The sequence below is a fragment of the Scyliorhinus torazame genome, chromosome 5 (genome assembly GCF_047496885.1).
Source record: "Scyliorhinus torazame isolate Kashiwa2021f chromosome 5, sScyTor2.1, whole genome shotgun sequence".
In the NCBI taxonomy this organism is placed as follows: Eukaryota; Metazoa; Chordata; class Chondrichthyes; order Carcharhiniformes; family Scyliorhinidae; genus Scyliorhinus; species Scyliorhinus torazame.
Genome location: NC_092711.1, coordinates 53636660 through 53654573, shown reverse-complemented (window position 1 = coordinate 53654573; position 17914 = coordinate 53636660).

Genomic DNA, 17914 nt, shown 5'->3' with positions numbered 1-17914 from the left:
AGACGTGAGGCTCACCGGTCTATAGTTGCCGGGGTTGTCTCTGCTCCCCTTTTTGAAAAAAGGCACCACATTTGCTATCCTCCAGTCCTCTGGCACTATTCCTGTAGCCAATGATGACATAAAAATCAAAGCCAATGGTCCAGCAATCTCTTCCCTGGCCTCCCAGAGAATCCTAGGATAAATCCCATCAGGTCCCGGGGACTTATCTATTTTCAGCCTGTCCAGACTTGCCAACACCTCTTCCCTACGTACCTCAATGCCATCTAATCTATTTACCTGGAGCTCAGCATTCTCCTCCACAACATTATCTTTTTCTTGAGTGAATACTGACGAAAAATATTCATTTAGTATCTCGCCTATCTCTTCAGACTCTACACACAACTTCCCATCCCTGTCCTTGACTGGTCCTACTCTTTCCCGAGTCATTCGCTTATTCCTGACATACCTATAGAAAGCTTTTGGGTTTTCCTTGATCCTTCCTGCCAAATACTTCTCATGTCCCCTCCTTGCTCGTCTTAGCTCTCTCTTTAGATCCTTCCTCGCTACCTTGTAACTATCCATCGCCCCAACTGAAACTTCACACCTCATCTTCACATAGGCCTCCTTCTTCCTCTTAACAAGAGATTCCACTTCTTTGGTAAACCACGGTTCCCTCGCTCGGCACCTTCCTCCCTGACTGACCGGTACATACTTATCAAGAACACGCAGTAGCTGATCCTTGAACAAGCCCCACTTGTCCAGTGTGCCCAACACTTGCAGTCTACTTCTCCACCTTATCCCCCCCCCCCCCCCCCCCACAAGTCACGTCTAATGGTATCATAATTGCCCTTCCCCAGCTATAACTCTTGCCCTGCGGTGTATACTTATTCCTTTCCATCCTTAACGTAAACGTCACCGAATTGTGGTCACTGTCCCCAAAGTGCTCACCTACCTCCAAATCCAACACCTGGCCTGGTTCATTACCCAAAACCAAATCCAATGTGGCCTCGCCTCTCGTTGGCCTGTCAACAAACTGTGTCAGGAAACCCTCCTGCACACACTGTACAAAAAACGACCCATCTAATGTACTCGAACTATATCTTTTCCAGTCAATATTTGGAAAGTTAAAGTCTCCCATAATAACTACCCTGTTACTTTCGCTCTTATCCAGGATCATCCTCGCCATCCTTTCCTCTACATCCCTAGAACTATTTGAAGGCCGATAGAAGACTCCCAACAGTGTGACCTCTCCTTTCATGTTTCTAACCTCAGCCCATACTACCTCGGAAGATGAGTCCCCATCTAGCATCCTCTCCGCCACCGTAATACTGCTCTTGACTAGCAGCGCCACACCTCCCCCTCTTTTGCCTCCTTCTCTGAGCTTACTAAAACACCTAAACCCCGGAACCTGCAACATCCATTCCTGTCCCTGCTCTATCCATGTCTCCGAAATGGCCACAACATCGAAGTCCCAGGTACCAACCCATGCTGCCAGTTCCCCTACCTTATTTCGTATACTCCTGGCATTGAAGTAGACACACGTCAAACCACCTACCTGAACACCGGCCCCCTCCTGCGACGTCAAATCTGAGCTCCTGACCTCTATACTCTCATTCTCCCTTACCCTAAAACTACAATCCAGGTTCCCATGCCCCTGGTGCATTAGTTTAAACCCCCCAAAGAGCACTAACAAATCTCCCCCCCCAGGATATTTGTGCCCCGCAGGTTCAGATGTAGACCATCCTGTCTGTAGAGGTCCCACCTTCCCCAGAAAGAGCCCCAGTTATCCAGAAATCTGAATCCCTCCCGCCTGCACCAGCCCTGTAGCCACGTGTTTAATTGCTCTCTCTCCCTATTCCTCATCTCACTATCACGTGGCACGGGCAACAACCCAGAGATAACAACTCTGTTTGTTCTAGTTCTGAGCTTCCATCCTAGCTCCCTGAAAGCCTGCCTGACATCCTTATCCCCTTTCCTACCTATGTCGTTAGTGCCAATGTGGACCACGACTTGGGGCTGCTCCCCTCCCCCTTAAGGACCCGGAAAACACGATCCGAGACATCACGTACCCTTGCACCTGGGAGGCAACATACCAAACGTGAGTCTCTCACGCTCCCACAAAATCTCCTATCTGTGCCCCTGACTATAGAGTCCCCAATTACTAATGCTCTGCTCCTCTCCCCCCTTCCCTTTTGAGCAACAGGGACAGACTCCGTGCCAGAGGCCCGTACCCCATGGCTTACCCCTGGTAAGTCCCCCCCCCCCACAAGTATCCAAAGCGGTATACTTGTTTCTCAGGGGAACGACCCCAGGGGATCCCTGCACTGACTGTTTTGCACCATTTAAGTTGTGAATAACTGACAGAGTGTGATAGGTCAGTTATTGTGCAGAGCTGGAATAGAACTTGTCCTTCCCCAGTCAGAGGCCAGAAAGCAAACACGTGGCACAGCCGCTTTTAAAAATAATTGTAAAGCAACCTGAAAAAAGATAGACCTCCCTCTAATGATTAAATGTGCGTCTGCTTTTATTGGGAATACAGAAAATGAGGTAATGAAAGGATGTGAGGAACAAGCGGGAAATGACATTGAGGCAGAAGCTGAGCAGTGATTAAATTGAATGGTGGAGGAGGTGTGAGTGACCGTGTAGTCTCCCCATGTTGCCATTTGTTATCAGCTCCGGCTCTGCAATACTCGCTGATGAATGTAGCTGCACGATCATATATTTCAGTTACATCTTTCCCACAGATATTTATATTGTTCATGGAAATAGTTCATTTACATCCAGATTATCCCAAACTAATATCATCTTAAATGTGTGGAACGAATCTCACATCATCGTCTTTTATTCCCAATAACCCAGCCCCAGCCAATCCAATCATCCCGAAGGGAAAACTGCTTCTAAACGATCCACACAGCGAGTGGTTCTGATCTGGTCTGCACGGCCCGGGACACTGGTGCCGGCAGATACAACAGTGGTTTCACAGGGAATGGTAGGAGTGACAGAAATCAAATGTATGTCTCCAGGGAAAGGGCGGTGCAGTCGGATTGAATCATCTGCTCATCTACAGAGCCGCTGAGGTCAAACGGAATGAAATGAAACGGAATGAAATGAAATGAAAATCGCTTACTGTCACAAGTAGGCTTCAAATGAAGTTACAGTGAAAAGCCCCTAGTCGCCACATTCCGGCGCCTGTTCGGGGAGGCTGGTACGGGAATTGAACCGTGCTGCTGGCCTGCCTTGCTCTGCTTTAAAAGCCAGCGATTTATCCCAGTGTGCTAAACCAGCCCCAGGAATGAATGTCCTCCTTCGGGACTTCACGCATTTTAAAGGCTTTGGAAGTGGTCTGGCTGGGAGATGATGGGACCAACACCTGCAGGTTCCCTCCAAGTTCCCCCGCACCGCGAGTATTCTCACTGTAATCCTTTCTATTCACCGTGTCCATGTGTGAACCCAGCGTCCGCTTTAGCTCAATGCTTACTTCACAGCATCAACTTCATTGTAAGTTCCAATCTGTCTGACCCTGGGCGCTGCCTGTGCTTTAATATTGAAAACATCTGTGTTGCTCCCAATAAAAGCAGACGCACATTTAATCATTAGAGGGAGGTCTATCTTTTTTCAGGTTGCTTTACAATTATTTTTAAAAGCGGCTGTGCCACGTGTTTGCTTTCTGGCCTCTGACTGGGGAAAGACAAGTTCTATTCCAGCTCTGCACAATAACTGACCTATCACACTCTGTCAGTTATTCACAACTTAAATGGTGCAATACTGCATGGAGGACATTTACTTCATCCAGGATCTGATTTTATAATTTAGGAACAAGTTTGTTTACTCAGCAAATGTATTAATCCGGATTGTGTTTCCCACATGGTAGCCAGTTTCCCATATCTCCAAGAACACTCCCTCACACTCTATCTCTCCCTTGCACTCTCTCCCTCCCTCACCCTCACTCTCTCACACTATCCCTCTCTCACACTCTCTCCCTCGCTCACACTCTCTCCCTCTCAACAATCCCTCCCACTCTCACACTCTCTCCCTCTCCCACACTGTCACCCACTCTCACACTCTCTCCCTCTCCCACACTGTCTCCCTCTCTCACCCTGTCTCCCTCTCTCACACTCTCTCCCTCTCTCACACTGTCTCCCTCTCTCACAGTCTCTCCCTCTCACATTGTCACCTACTCTCACACTCTTTCCCTCGCTTACACTCTCTCCCTCTCTCACACTGTCTCCCTCTCTCACAGTCTCTCCATCTCACATTGTCACCTACTCTCACACTCTTTCCCTCGCTTACACTCTCTCCCTCTCAACAATCCCTCCCTCTCTCAGACTCTCTCCCTCTCCCACACTCTCTCCCTCTCTCACACTCTCTCCCTCCCTCACACTCTCTCCCTCTCATCAATCCATCCCTCTCTCACACTCTATCCCTCTCCCACGCTTTCTCCCTCTCTCACTCTCTCTCTCTCTCACACTCCCTTCATCTCTCACAGTGTCTCACGCTCTCCCTCTCTCACACTCTCTCCCTCTCCCACACTGCCACCCACTCTCACACTGTCTCCCTCTCTCACACTCTCTCCCTCTCCCACACTGTCACCCAATCTCACAATCTCTCCTTCTCCCACACTGTCACCCACTCTCACACTGTCTCCCTCTCCCACACTGCCTCCCACTCTCACACTGTCTCCCTCTCCCACACTGCCTCCCACTCTCACACTCTCTCCCTCTCCCACACTGCCTCCCACTCTCACACTGTCTCCCTCTCTCACACTCTCTCCCTCTCCCACACTGTCACCCACTCTCACACTATCTCCCTCTCCCACACTCTCTCCCACTCTCACACTCTCTCCCTCTCCCACACTCTCTCCCACTCTCACACTCTCTCCCTCTCCCACACTGCCTCCCACTCTCACACTGTCTCCCTCTCTCACACTGTCTCCCTCTCTCACACTCTCTCCCACTCTCACACTGTCTCCCTCTCCCACACTGTCACCAACTCTCACACTGTCTCCCTCTCCCACACTGCCTCCCACTCTCACACTCTCTCCCTCTCTCACACTGCCTCCCACTCTCACACTCTCTCCTTCTCCCACACTGCCTCCCACTCTCACACTCTCTCCCTCTCCCACACTGTCTCCCACTCTCACACACTCTCCCTCTCCCACACTGTCACCCACTCTCCCTCTCACTCCCTCTCTCACACTGTCACCCACTCTCACACTCTCTCCCTCTCTCACACTCTCTCCCTCTCCCACACTGTCACCCAGTCTCACACTCTGTCCCTCTCCCACACTGCCTCCCACTCTCACACTCTCTCCCTCTCCCACGCTGCCTCCCACTCTCACACTCTCTCCCTCTCCTACACTGCCTCCCACTCTCACACTCACTCCCTCTCCCACACTGCCTCCCACTCTCACACTCTCTACCTCTCCCACACTGTCTCCCACTCTCACACTCCCTCCCTCGCTCACACTCTCTCCCTCTCTCACACTGTCACCCACTCTCCCTCTCTCTCCCTCTCTCACACAGTCACCCACTCTCACACTCTCTCCCTCTCTCACACTCTCTCCCTCTCCCACACTGTCACCCACTCTCACACTCTCTCCCTCTCCCACACTGTCACCAGCTCTCACACTGTCTCCCTCTCTCACACTCTCTCCCTCTCCCAGACTGTCTCCCTCTCTCACACTCTCTCCCTCGCTCACACTCTCTCCCTCTCAACAATCCCTCATACTCTCTCCCTCACTCACACTGTCTCCCTCTCTGACACTCTCTCCCTCTCCCACACTGTCTCCCTCTCTCACACTCTGTCCCCCTCTCACACTCTCTCCCTCTCCCACACTACCTCCCACTCTCACACTCTCTCCATCTCTCACACTCTCTCCCTCTCCCACACGCTCTCACCCTCTCACACTCTCTCCCTCTCTCACACTCTCACCCTCGCTCACACTCTCTCCCTCTCAACAATCCCTCCCACTCCAAACTCTCTGCCTCTCCCACACTGCCTCCCACACTCTCTCCCTCTCTCAAATTCTGTCCCTCTCCCACACTGTCTCCCTCTCTCACACTCTCTCACACTCTCTCCCTCTCTCACACTCTCTCCCTCTCCCACACTGTCTCCGTCTCTCACACTTTCTCCCTCTCTCACACTCTCTCCCTCTCTCACACTTTCTCCCTCTCTGACACTCTCTCCCTCTATCACATTCTGTCCCCCTCTCACACTCCCTCCCTCTCTCACAGTGTCTCACACTCTCACACTCTCTCACTCTCTCACCCTCCCTCTCTCACCCTCCCTATCTCACACTGACTCCCTCTCTGACACTCTCTCCCTCTCCCACACTGTCTCCCTCTCTCACACTCTGCCCCCCTCTCACACTCTCTCCCTCTCCCACACTACCTCCCACTCTCACACTCTCTCCCTCTCTCACACTCTCTCCCTCTCCCACACGCTCTCCCCCTCACACTCTCTCCCTCTCTCACACTCTCTCCCTCGCTCACACTCTCTCCCTCTCAACAATCCCTCCCACTCTCACACTCTCTGCCTCTCCCACACTGCCTCCCACACTCTCTCCCTCTCTGACACTCTGTCCCTCTCCCACACTGTCTCCCTCTCTCACACTCTCTCACACTCTCTCCCTCTCTCACACTCTCTCCCTCTCCCACACTGTCTCCGTCTCTCACACTTTCTCCCTCTCTCACACTCTCTCCCTCTCTCACACTTTCTCCCTCTCTGACACTCTCTCCCTCTATCACATTCTGGCCCCCTCTCACACTCCCTCCCTCTCTCACACTTTCTCCCTCTCTCACACTCTCTCCCCCTCTCCCCTTTCGCATTCTCTCTTTTGTACTCCCTCCCTCTATAGCACTCTCACCCTCTCTCACACTCTCCCCCTCCCATTCTCTCCCTCTGACACATCCTCTACCTCAGTCACCCTCCCTCTCTCCCACTGTCTCCCACTTTGTCTCCCTGTCAGACTCTCTCCCTCTCTCACACTCTCTCCCTGTCTAACACAATCTACCTGTCTCACTCACTCTCCCTTCCTCACACTCTCTCCATCTCTCACCCTCCATCTCTCACTATCCCTCCATCTCTCACACTCCCTCTCTCAATTCTTCTTCATTGATACTCACTCCCACTCTCCCACTCTCTCCAGCAGATTTCCCTTGTCTCACACTTACCCCTCTCTCACATTCTGTCCCTCTCTCTCACTCTCCCCCCCCCCCTCTCTCTCTCTGCATCATGCCTCCCTCCCTCTCTCACATCTCCGTGAGACACTTTCACACTCTGTCCCTCTCTCTCTCCATCCCTATATCTCTCTCCCTCCATGCCTCCCTCCCTCTCACAAAACTCCCTCAATGACACTTTCTCTCACACTCTTTCTCTCTCTCACACTTTGTCCCTCTCTCACACTTTCTCTCACTCTCTATCCCTCTCTCACAATTTCTCTAACACTCTTTCCCTCTCTCACACTTTCTCTCACTCTCGATCCCTCTCTCACACTTTCTCTCACACACTTTCCCTCTCTCACACTTTCTCTCACTCTATTTCCCTCTCTCACAGTTTTTCTCACTCTCTTTCCCTCTCTCACAATTTCTCTCACTCTCTTTCTCTCTCTCACAATTTCTCTCACAATCTTTCCCTCTCTCACACTTTCCCTCACACTCATTCCCTCTCTCACAATTTCTCTCACTCTCTTTCCCTCTCTCACAATTTCTCTCACACTCTTTCTCTCTCTCACACGTTCTCTCACATTCTTTGCCTCTCTCACACTTTCCCTCTCTCACACTTTTTCTCACTCTCTTTCCCTCTCTCACAATGTCTCTGACTCTATTTCACACTCTCACACTTTGTCTTAAACGCTTTCCCTCTCTCAGACTTTCTCTCATGCTCTTTCCCTCTCTCACACTTTCCGTCTCTCACACTTTCTGTCACACTTTCCCTCTCTCACACTTTCTCTGACTCTATTTCCCTCTCTCACACTTTCTCTCACACTCGTTCCCTCTCTCACACTTTCTCTCACACTCTTTCCCTCTTTCACACTTTCTCTGACTCTCTTTCCCTCTCTCACATTTTCTCTCACACTCTTTCCCTCTCCCACACGTTCTCTCACACTCTTTCCCTCTATCACACTTTCTCTCACTCTTTTTCCCTCTCTAACACTTTCCCTCACAATCTTTCCCTCTCCCGCTCCCTCAGTCACTCAGTTCCTCTCTCCTGTACTCATGTCTAAGATTATGTGAGTATTTAATACACCATCCTTCTCACCCAATCTGCCTCGTCAGCCACTCACCCTCTCCACTATCTGCTTCCCTTTCTCTCAGACAATCCACCTCTTTCTCCCGTTTTATCCTTTATTTCTCCACCCTCTTTCTCTCCCAATATCTCTCCTCACACCCTCTTTCTCTCTCACCCTGTCTTCTATCAGCACATCTCACACACCAGTTCTCTCTTCCTCCACATCTCACCCCGCCTCTCTCCCAGTTGAAGTGTGTGTATCAGATGGAGGCCGGTGTCAGTTAGAGACGGGGTACTAGTTTTCACAGCTGACTATGTATTAATGCTGCTCTCTGAGGTGATGAGTTTGTTGCTGCCGCAGCCTCTGAGTTTTCTGAGGTTCCAATGATGCTAAATATTTTCTTAGTTTGAGGGGCTGAATCAGATTTAGATTTGGGATCACATACTTTGCACTTTAAATAGTTCCAGATTTTGGAGACATTGAAATGTTCTACTTATGCTCAAACAGAAACTACTGAAATAAAATAAAGGAATGGTCACAGTTACAGAGACAGCTACATCCCAGAGTGCAGTGGACCCACCCAGAGAAACACACTGACAATTGGAACTGAATCACTGAATGGTCACAGTTACAGAGGCAGCTACACCCCAGAGTGCAGTGGACCCACCCAGAGAAACACACTGACAATTGGAACTGAATCACTGAATGGTCACAGTTACAGAGGCAGCTACACCCCAGAGTGCAGTGGACCCACCCAGAGAAACACACTGACAATTGGAACTGAATCACTGAATGGTCACAGTTACAGAGGCAGCTACACCCCAGGGTGCAGTGGAACCACCCAGAGAAAAACACTGACAATTGGAACTGAATCTCTGAATGGTCACAGCTACAGAGGCAGCTCCATCCCAGAGTGCAGTGGAACAACCCAGAGAAACACTCTGACAATTGGAACTGAATCACTGAATGGTCACAGTTACAGAGGCAGCTACACCCCAGAGCGCAGTGGAACCACCCTGAGAAACACACTGACAATTGGAACTGAATCACTGAATGGTCACAGTTACAGAGGCAGCTACATCCCAGAGTGCAGTGGGCCCACCCAGAGAAACACACTGACAATTGGAACTGAATCACTAAATGGTCACCGTCACAGAGACAACTACACACCAGGGTGCAGTGGAACCACCCAGAGAAACACACTGACAATTGGAACTGAATCACTGAATGGTCACAGTTACAGAGGCAGCTACACCCCAGAGTGCAGTGGAACCAACCAGAGAAACACACTGACAATTGGAACTGAATCACTGAATGGTCACAGTTACAGAGGCAGCTCCATCCCAGAGTGCAGTGGAACCACTCAGAGAAACATACTGACACTTGGAACTGAATCACTGATTGGTCACAGTTACAGAGACAGCTACACCCCAGGGTGCAGTGGAACCACCCAGAGAAACACACTGACAATTGGAACTGAATCACTGAATGGTCACAGTTACAGAGACAGCTACACCCCAGGGTGCAGTGGAACCACCCAGAGAAACACACTGACAATTGGAACTGAATCACTGAATGGTCACAGTTACAGAGGCAGCTACACCCCAGAGCGCAGTGGAAAACACCCAGAGAAACACACTGACAATTGGAACTGAATCACTGAATGGTCACAGTTACAGAGGCAGCTACATCCCAGAGTGCAGTGGGCCCACCCAGAGAAACACACTGACAATTGGAACTGAATCACTGAATGGTCACCGTCACAGAGACAACTACACACCAGGGTGCAGTGGAACCACCCAGAGAAACACACTGACAATTGGAACTGAATCACTGAATGGTCACAGTTACAGAGGCAGCTACACCCCAGAGTGCAGTGGAACCACCCAGAGAAACACACTGACAATTGGAACTGAATCACTGAATGGTCACAGTTACAGAGGCAGCTCCATCCCAGAGTGCAGTGGAACCACTCAGAGAAACATACTGACACTTGGAACTGAATCACTGATTGGTCACAGTTACAGAGACAGCTACACCCCAGGGTGCAGTGGAACCACCCAGAGAAACACACTGACAATTGGAACTGAATCACTGAATGGTCACAGTTACAGAGACAGCTACACCCCAGGGTGCAGTGGAACCACCCAGAGAAACACACTGACAATTGGAACTGAATCACTGAATGGTCACAGTTACAGAGGCAGCTACACCCCAGAGCGCAGTGGAAAACACCCAGAGAAACACACTGACAATTGGAACTGAATCACTGAATGGTCACAGTTACAGAGGCAGCTCCATCCCAGAGTGCAGTGGAACCACCCAGAGAAACACACTGACAATTGGAACTGAATCACTGAATGGTCACAGTTACAGAGACAGCTACACCCCAGAGTGCAGTGGAACCACCCAGAGAAACACACTGACAATTGGAACTGAATCACTGAATGGTCACAGTTACAGAGGCAGATACACCCCAGAGTGCAGTGGAACCACACAGAGAAACACACTGAGAATTGGAACTGAATCACTGAATGGTCACTGTTACAGAGGCAGCTACACCCCAGAGCGCAGTGGAACCACACAGAGTAACACACTGACAATGGGAACTGAATCACTGAATGGTCACAGTTACAGAGGCAGCTACACCCCAGAGTGCAGTGGACCCACCCAGCGAAACACACTGACAATTGGAACTGAATCATTGAATGGTCACAGTTACCGAGGCAGCTACATCCCAGAGTGCAGTGGAGCCACCCAGAGAAACACACTGGCAATTGGAACTGAATCACTGAATGATCACAGTTACAGAGGCAGCTACACCCCAGAGTGCAGTGGACCCACCCAGCGAATCACACTGACATTTGGAACTGAATCACTGAATGGTCACAGTTACAGAGGCAGCTCCATCCCAGCGTGCAGTGGGCCCACCCAGAGAAACACACTGACAATTGGAACTGAATCATTGAATGGTCACAGTTACAGAGGCAGCTACATCCCAGAGTGCAGTGGAACCACCCAGAGAAACCTACTGACAATTGGAACTGAATCACTGAATGGTCACAGTTAGAGAGACAGCTACAACCCAGAGTGCAGTGGACCCACCCAGAGAAACACACTGACAATTGGAACTGAATCACTGAATGGTCACAGTTAGAGAGACAGCTACAACCCAGAGTGCAGTGGAACCACTCAGAGAAACACACTGACAATTGGAACTGAATCACTGAATGGTTACAGTGGAGTGAGGGATATCACTGAAACTATGTGAGATGTAGAGATGGGACTGATGGTGTCTGAGTGGACAGCATCCTTTCTGTTAATGTTAGTTGAACAATGTGATCAGCACGGTACAGTGTTTGCAAAGAGGTCACTCACTCAGAAAAATAATATTTTCTTTCACTGAACACAATATCGTAATCTGTTTGTTCACGTCTTTGAAAAATAAGTTAAACGATGTCACAACCTCAATATCCCTGAGGTGGTTCCACAGGTATTAATTAAAAGCTTGGAGAATATATAACCTCAGAGTTTTAGACAGTGAGATTGCCAATCGCTGGAAGGGACACATCACTTCACACTGAAAATGCATCGTCCAATTGATATGGTTGAGAAAGTATTCTACCCAATCCTGGCTATTGTTGGTGTTCCTGGTAAGTGACTGTCACCATTGAATTGGTGTAAATCTGTGTGTGAGCGGCTCTCTGATTTTAAACTGCGACTGAAAATACCTGATCCTGATCTCGTGCTCACTGTGAAATAGACACCTGGTCAACGATATAATTGTCAAATGTATTCAAGCCTGTCAATGGTTTGAATCCCTTTCATCAACTCACAATAAACCACTGTTTATAACTCACTGGATCTCTGACCGGGGAAGTTATTATATTGAGTGGAATCTTATATAATGTTAGATTGGATCTCAGTGAAGGCAATCTCTCTGAACGGAGGGTTAAGAGGAGAAAGAATTAAATCACACTGAGTGTGGGTATCTGTCAGTGTAGAATTGTACTGACTGTGGGTCTCTCACCAGAGTTGAATATCTGATCCAATTATCTATCTATTACTGGGACTATCTGTCCGTGTGGAATTGTATTGTGTGTGGGTCAGTAACTGGACTGAAATTAGTTGGTTCTGTTTTGAAATGCTGCATTTTATTGGTGAGGGGTCGCTCCATTCTGTGGAGTTCTCTCTGTGTGTTTTAACTTTGGAATAGGTTGAAAACAGGAAGAGTTTGGCTGTGTTTTGAAGATGTTTATATTTATTGTATGAAGTGAATTGTCTCTGTTTCTGTTTTCTATTGATCTACTCCAACAGGAACAGATATCACCCACACTCTAATATTTAATAAAACCCACAACAGTGCAGTATTCCACTAGGTTTTGTGATATTTTCTCATTCCTATTCATCCTGAAATGAACTCACAAGTTTGATCAATTTTTATGGGTGTTTTTAAACTGTCTTTCTGCTTCACACGATTTGTGAATCTATTCACCTGAAGCCAGAAACCCCTCCAGTCCATTCACACACTTGTTTTCCAAGGAGTGATTGGGGGACCTATTGTTCTGAACAAAATGCAGCAGCGGACACTGATCTGTCGGGACATTAATGTCCCATCGAAATACCCACTTTGCAAATTCATAATGAATGATGGCGTGTGCCTGTAATTAGTTGTATTCTGCCTCTGTATTCACGATCACTCTCAATTTGATTTTATCTGTAAATTGTGTAATTATCATTCTGCTTCCCGATCCTATACTGTTGATGGGAATGGTGAAGGAGAGTGATCCCAGTGCTGATCCTTGTGGAACACCACTTCCCACCTTCCACCAACCAGCCTAAATCCCTTTAACTCCTCTCCCTGTTTTCTGTGTGTGTCGCCAGCCTGTGTCCATCCTGCTGCTGTGTCCCCTAACTCCACTGGCTCTGAGATGACCCATCAGTCTGTTATGTCGGATCTTACTGACGGCCTTTAGAAAATCAAATTGTTTAACATCTATCATACTACTCAGATCTATTATTTCTGGTAGTTATTGCAATAATTGGATGAAATATGTCTGGAATAATGTTGACTTTGGAATATGTGCCGGCTATTTCGTCTACTCTGTGTTGCTGGATTTCTTTTAACTCATGCTTCTAATTCAATTTTTCCAACTGTTGAACATAGAACATAGAAAATACAGCACAGAACAGGCCCTTCGGCCCACGATGTTGTGCCGAACCTTTGTCCTAGATTAATCATAGATTATCATTGAATTTACAGTGCAGAAGGAGGCCATTCGGCCCTTTGAGTCTGCACCGGCTCTTGGAAAGAGCACCCCACCCAAACTCAACACCTCCACCCAACACCAAGGGCAATTTGGACATTAAGGGCAATTTATCATTGGCCAATTCACCTAACCCGCACATCTTTGGACTGTGGGGGGAAACCGGAGCACCCGGAGAAAACCCACGCAGACAGGGTGAGGAGGTGCAGACTCCGCACAGCCAATGACCCAAGCCGGAATCGAACCTGGGACCATGGAGCTGTGAAGCAATTGTGCTAGCCACAATGCTACCGTGCTGCCCTTAAGAACAAATACATCTACACTATATCATTTTACCGTAATCCATGTACCTATCCTATAGCTGCTTGAAGGTCCCTAATGTTTCCGACTCAACTACTTCCACAGGCAGTGTATTCCATGCCCCCACTACTCTCTGGGTAAAGAACCTACCTCTGATATCCCTCCTATATCTTCCACCTTTCACCTTAAATTTATGTCCCCTTGTAATGGTGTGTTCCACCCGGGGAAAAAGTCTCTGACTGTCTACTCTATCTATTCCCCTGATCATCTTATAAACCTCTATCAAGTCGCCCCTCATCCTTCTCCGCTCTAATGAGAAAAGGCCTAGCACCCTCAACCTTTCCTCGTAAGACCTACTCTCCATTCCAGGCAACATCCTGGTAAATCTTCTTTGCACCTTTTCCAGAGCTTCCACATCCTTCCTAAAATGAGGCGACCAGAACTGTACACAGTACTCCAAATGTGGCCTTACCAAAGTTTTGTACAGCTGCATCATCATCTCACGGCTCTTAAATTCAATCCCTCTGTTAATGAACGCGAGCACACCAAAGGCCTTCTTCACAGCTCTATCCACTTGAGTGGCAACTTTCAAAGATGTGTGAACATAGACCCCAAGATCTCTCTGCTCCTCCACATTGCCAAGAACTCTACCGTTAACCCTGTATTCCGCATTCATATTTGCCCTTCCAAAATGGACAACCTCACACTTTTCAGGGTTAAACTCCATCTGCCACTTCTCAGCCCAGCTCTGCATCCTATCAATGTATCTTTGCAGCCGACAACAGCCCTCCTTACTATCCACAACTCCACCAATCTTTGTATCGTCTGCAAATTTACTGACCCACCCTTCAACTCCCTCATCCAAGTCATTAATGAAAATCACAAATAGCAGAGGACCCAGAACTGATCCCTGCGGTACGCCACTGGTAACTGGGATCCAGGCTGAATATTTGCCATCCACCACCACTCTCTGACTTCTATCGGTTAGCCAGTTTGTTATCCAACTGGCCAAATTTCCCACTATCCCATGCCTCCTTACTTTCTGCATAAGCCTACCATGGGGAACTTTATCAAATGCCTTACTAAAATCCATGTACACTACATCCACTGCTTTACCTTCATCCACATGCTTGGTCACCTCCTCAAAGAATTCAATAAGATTTGTAAGGCAAGACCTATCCCTCACAAATCCGTGCTGACTATCCCTAATCAAGCAGTGTCTTTCCAGATGCTCAGAAATCCTATCCTTCAGTACCCTTTCCATTACTTTGCCTACCACCGAAGTAAGACTAACTGGCCTGTAATTCCCAGGGTTATCCCTAGTTCCTTTTTTGAACAGGGGCACGACATTCGCCACTCTCCAATCCCCTGGTACCACCCCTGTTGACAGTGAGGATGAAAAGATAATTGCCAACGGCTCTGCAATTTCATCTCTTGCTTCCCATAGAATCCTTGGATATATCCCGTCAGGCCCGGGGGACTTGTCTATCCTCAAGTTTTTCAAAATGCCCAAAACATCTTCCTTCCTAACAAGTATTTCCTCGAGCTTACCAATCTTTTTCACACTGTCCTCTCCAACAATATCGCCCCTCTCATTTGTAAATACAGAAGAAAAGTACTCATTCAAGACCTCTCCTACCTCTTCAGACTCAATACACAATCTCCCGCTACTGTCCTTGATTGGACCTACCCTCGCTCTAGTCATTCTCATATTTCTCACATATGTGTAAAAGGCCTTGGGGTTTTCCTTGATCCTACCCGCCAAAGATTGTTCATGCCCTCTCTTAGCTCTCCTAATCCCTTTCTTCAGTTCCCTCCTGGCTATCTTGTATCCCTCCAATGCCCTGTCTGAACCTTGTTTCCTCAGCCTTACATAAGTCAACTTTTTCCTCTTAACAAGACATTCAACCTCTCTTGTCAACCATGGTTCCCTCACTCGACCATCTCTTCCCTGCCTGACAGCGACATACATATCAAGGACACGTAGCACCTGTTCCTTGAACAAGTTCCACATTTCACTTGTGTCCTTCCCTGCCAGCCTATGTTCCCAACTTATGCACTTCAATTCTTGTTTGACAACATCGTATTTACCCTTCCCCCAATTGTAAACCTTGCCCTGTTGCACGTACCTAAACCTCTCCATTACTAAAGTGAAAGTCACAGAATTGTGGTCACTATCTCCAAAATGCTCCCCCACTAACAAATCTATCACTTTCCCTGGTTCATTACCCAGTACTAAATCCAATATTGCCCCTCCTCTGGTCGGACAATCTACATACTGTGTTAGAAAATCTTCCTGGACACACTGCACAAACACCACCCCATCCAAACTATTTGATCGAAAGAGTTTCCACTCAATATTTGGGAAGTTAAAGTCGCCCATGACTACTACCCTATGACTTCTGCACCTTTCAAAAATCTGTTTCCCAATCTGTTCCTCCACATCTCTGTTACTATTGGGGGGCCTATAGAAAACTCCTAACAAGGTGACTGCTCCTTTCCTATTTCTGACTTCAACCCATACTACCTCAATAGGGTGATAGTCCTCGAACTGCCTTTCTGCAGCTGTTATACTATCTCTAATTAATAATGCCACCCCCACCTCTTTTACCACCCTCCCTAATCTTATTGAAACAGCTATAACCAGGGACCTCCAACAACCATTTCTGCCCCTCTTCTATCCAAGTTTCCGTGATGGCCACCACATCGTAGTCCCAAGTACCGATCCATGCCTTAAGTTCACCCACCTTATTCCTGATGTTTCTTGCATTGAAGTATACACACTTCAACCCATCTCCGTGCCTGCAAATACTCTCCTTTGTCAGTGTTCCCTTCCCCACTGCCTCATTACATGCTTTGGCGTCCTGAATATCGGCTACCTTAGTTACTGGACTACAAATCCGGTTCCCATTCCCCTGCCAAATTAGTTTAAACCCTCCCGAAGAGTACTAGCAAACCTCCCTCCCAGGATATTGGTGCCCCTCTGGTTCAGATGCAACCCGTCCTGCTTGTACAGGTCCCACCTTCCCCAGAATGCGCTCCAATTATCCAAATACCTGAAGCCCTCCCTCCTACACCATTCCTGCAGCCACGTGTTCAACTGCACTCTCTCCCTATTCCTAGCCTCGCTATCACGTGGCACCGGCAACAAACCAGAGATGACAACTCTGTCTGTCCTGGCTTTCAACTTCCAGCCTAACTCCCTAAACATGTTTATTGCCTCCACACCCCTTTTCCTACCTATGTCGTTGGTACCAATGTGCACCACGACTTCTGGCTGCTCCCCCTCCCCCTTAAGGATCCTGAAGACACGATCCGAGACATCCCTGGCCCTGGCACCCGGGAGGCAACATACCTTCCGGGAGTCTCGCTCGCGACCACAGAATCTCCTATCTATTCCCCGAACCATTGAATCTCCTACAACTATTGCTTTTCTATTCTCCCCCCTTCCCTTCTGAGCCCCAGAGCCAGACTCCGTGCCAGAGACTTGAACCCCTAGGGCCTTCCCCCGGTAGGTCATCCCCCCCCCCCCAACAGCATCCAAAACGGTATACTTGTTTTGAAGGGGAACGGCCACGAAGGATCCCTGCACTGTCTGCCTGTTTGTTTTTTTTCCCCCTGACTGTAACCCAGCTATTCTTGTCCTGTACCTTGGGTGTGGTTACCTCCCTGTAACTCTTCTCAATCACCCCCTCTGCCTCCCGGATGATCCGAAGTTCATCCAGCTTCAGCTCCAGTTCCCTAACACGGTCTTTGAGGAGCTGAAGTTGGGTGCACTTCCCGCAGGTATAGTCAGTGGGGGCACCGGTGGTATCCCTCACCACCCACATCCTACAGGAGGAGCATGTAACTGGCCTAGCCTCCATCCCCTCTTACCTTACAGAATATAGCTGCTGTGTGGACTAACTAGATCTCCGACTCTGCTCCCAGTCAGCTACACTTTCTGTAAATTCCTGGCTCTCTTCGCACTCTTTGCGGAAATGTCGGAAAAAAATGAAAGGAGCACCTTACTCCCTCCTCACCTAACTCCCTCGGTCACCAAACTCTCACTATCGCACTCAAAAAGCATCAAATTCAGCACTCAGTGCAAAAAAAAAATTTTTTTTAATGACATTCTTACTGGACGATTTGATTATAT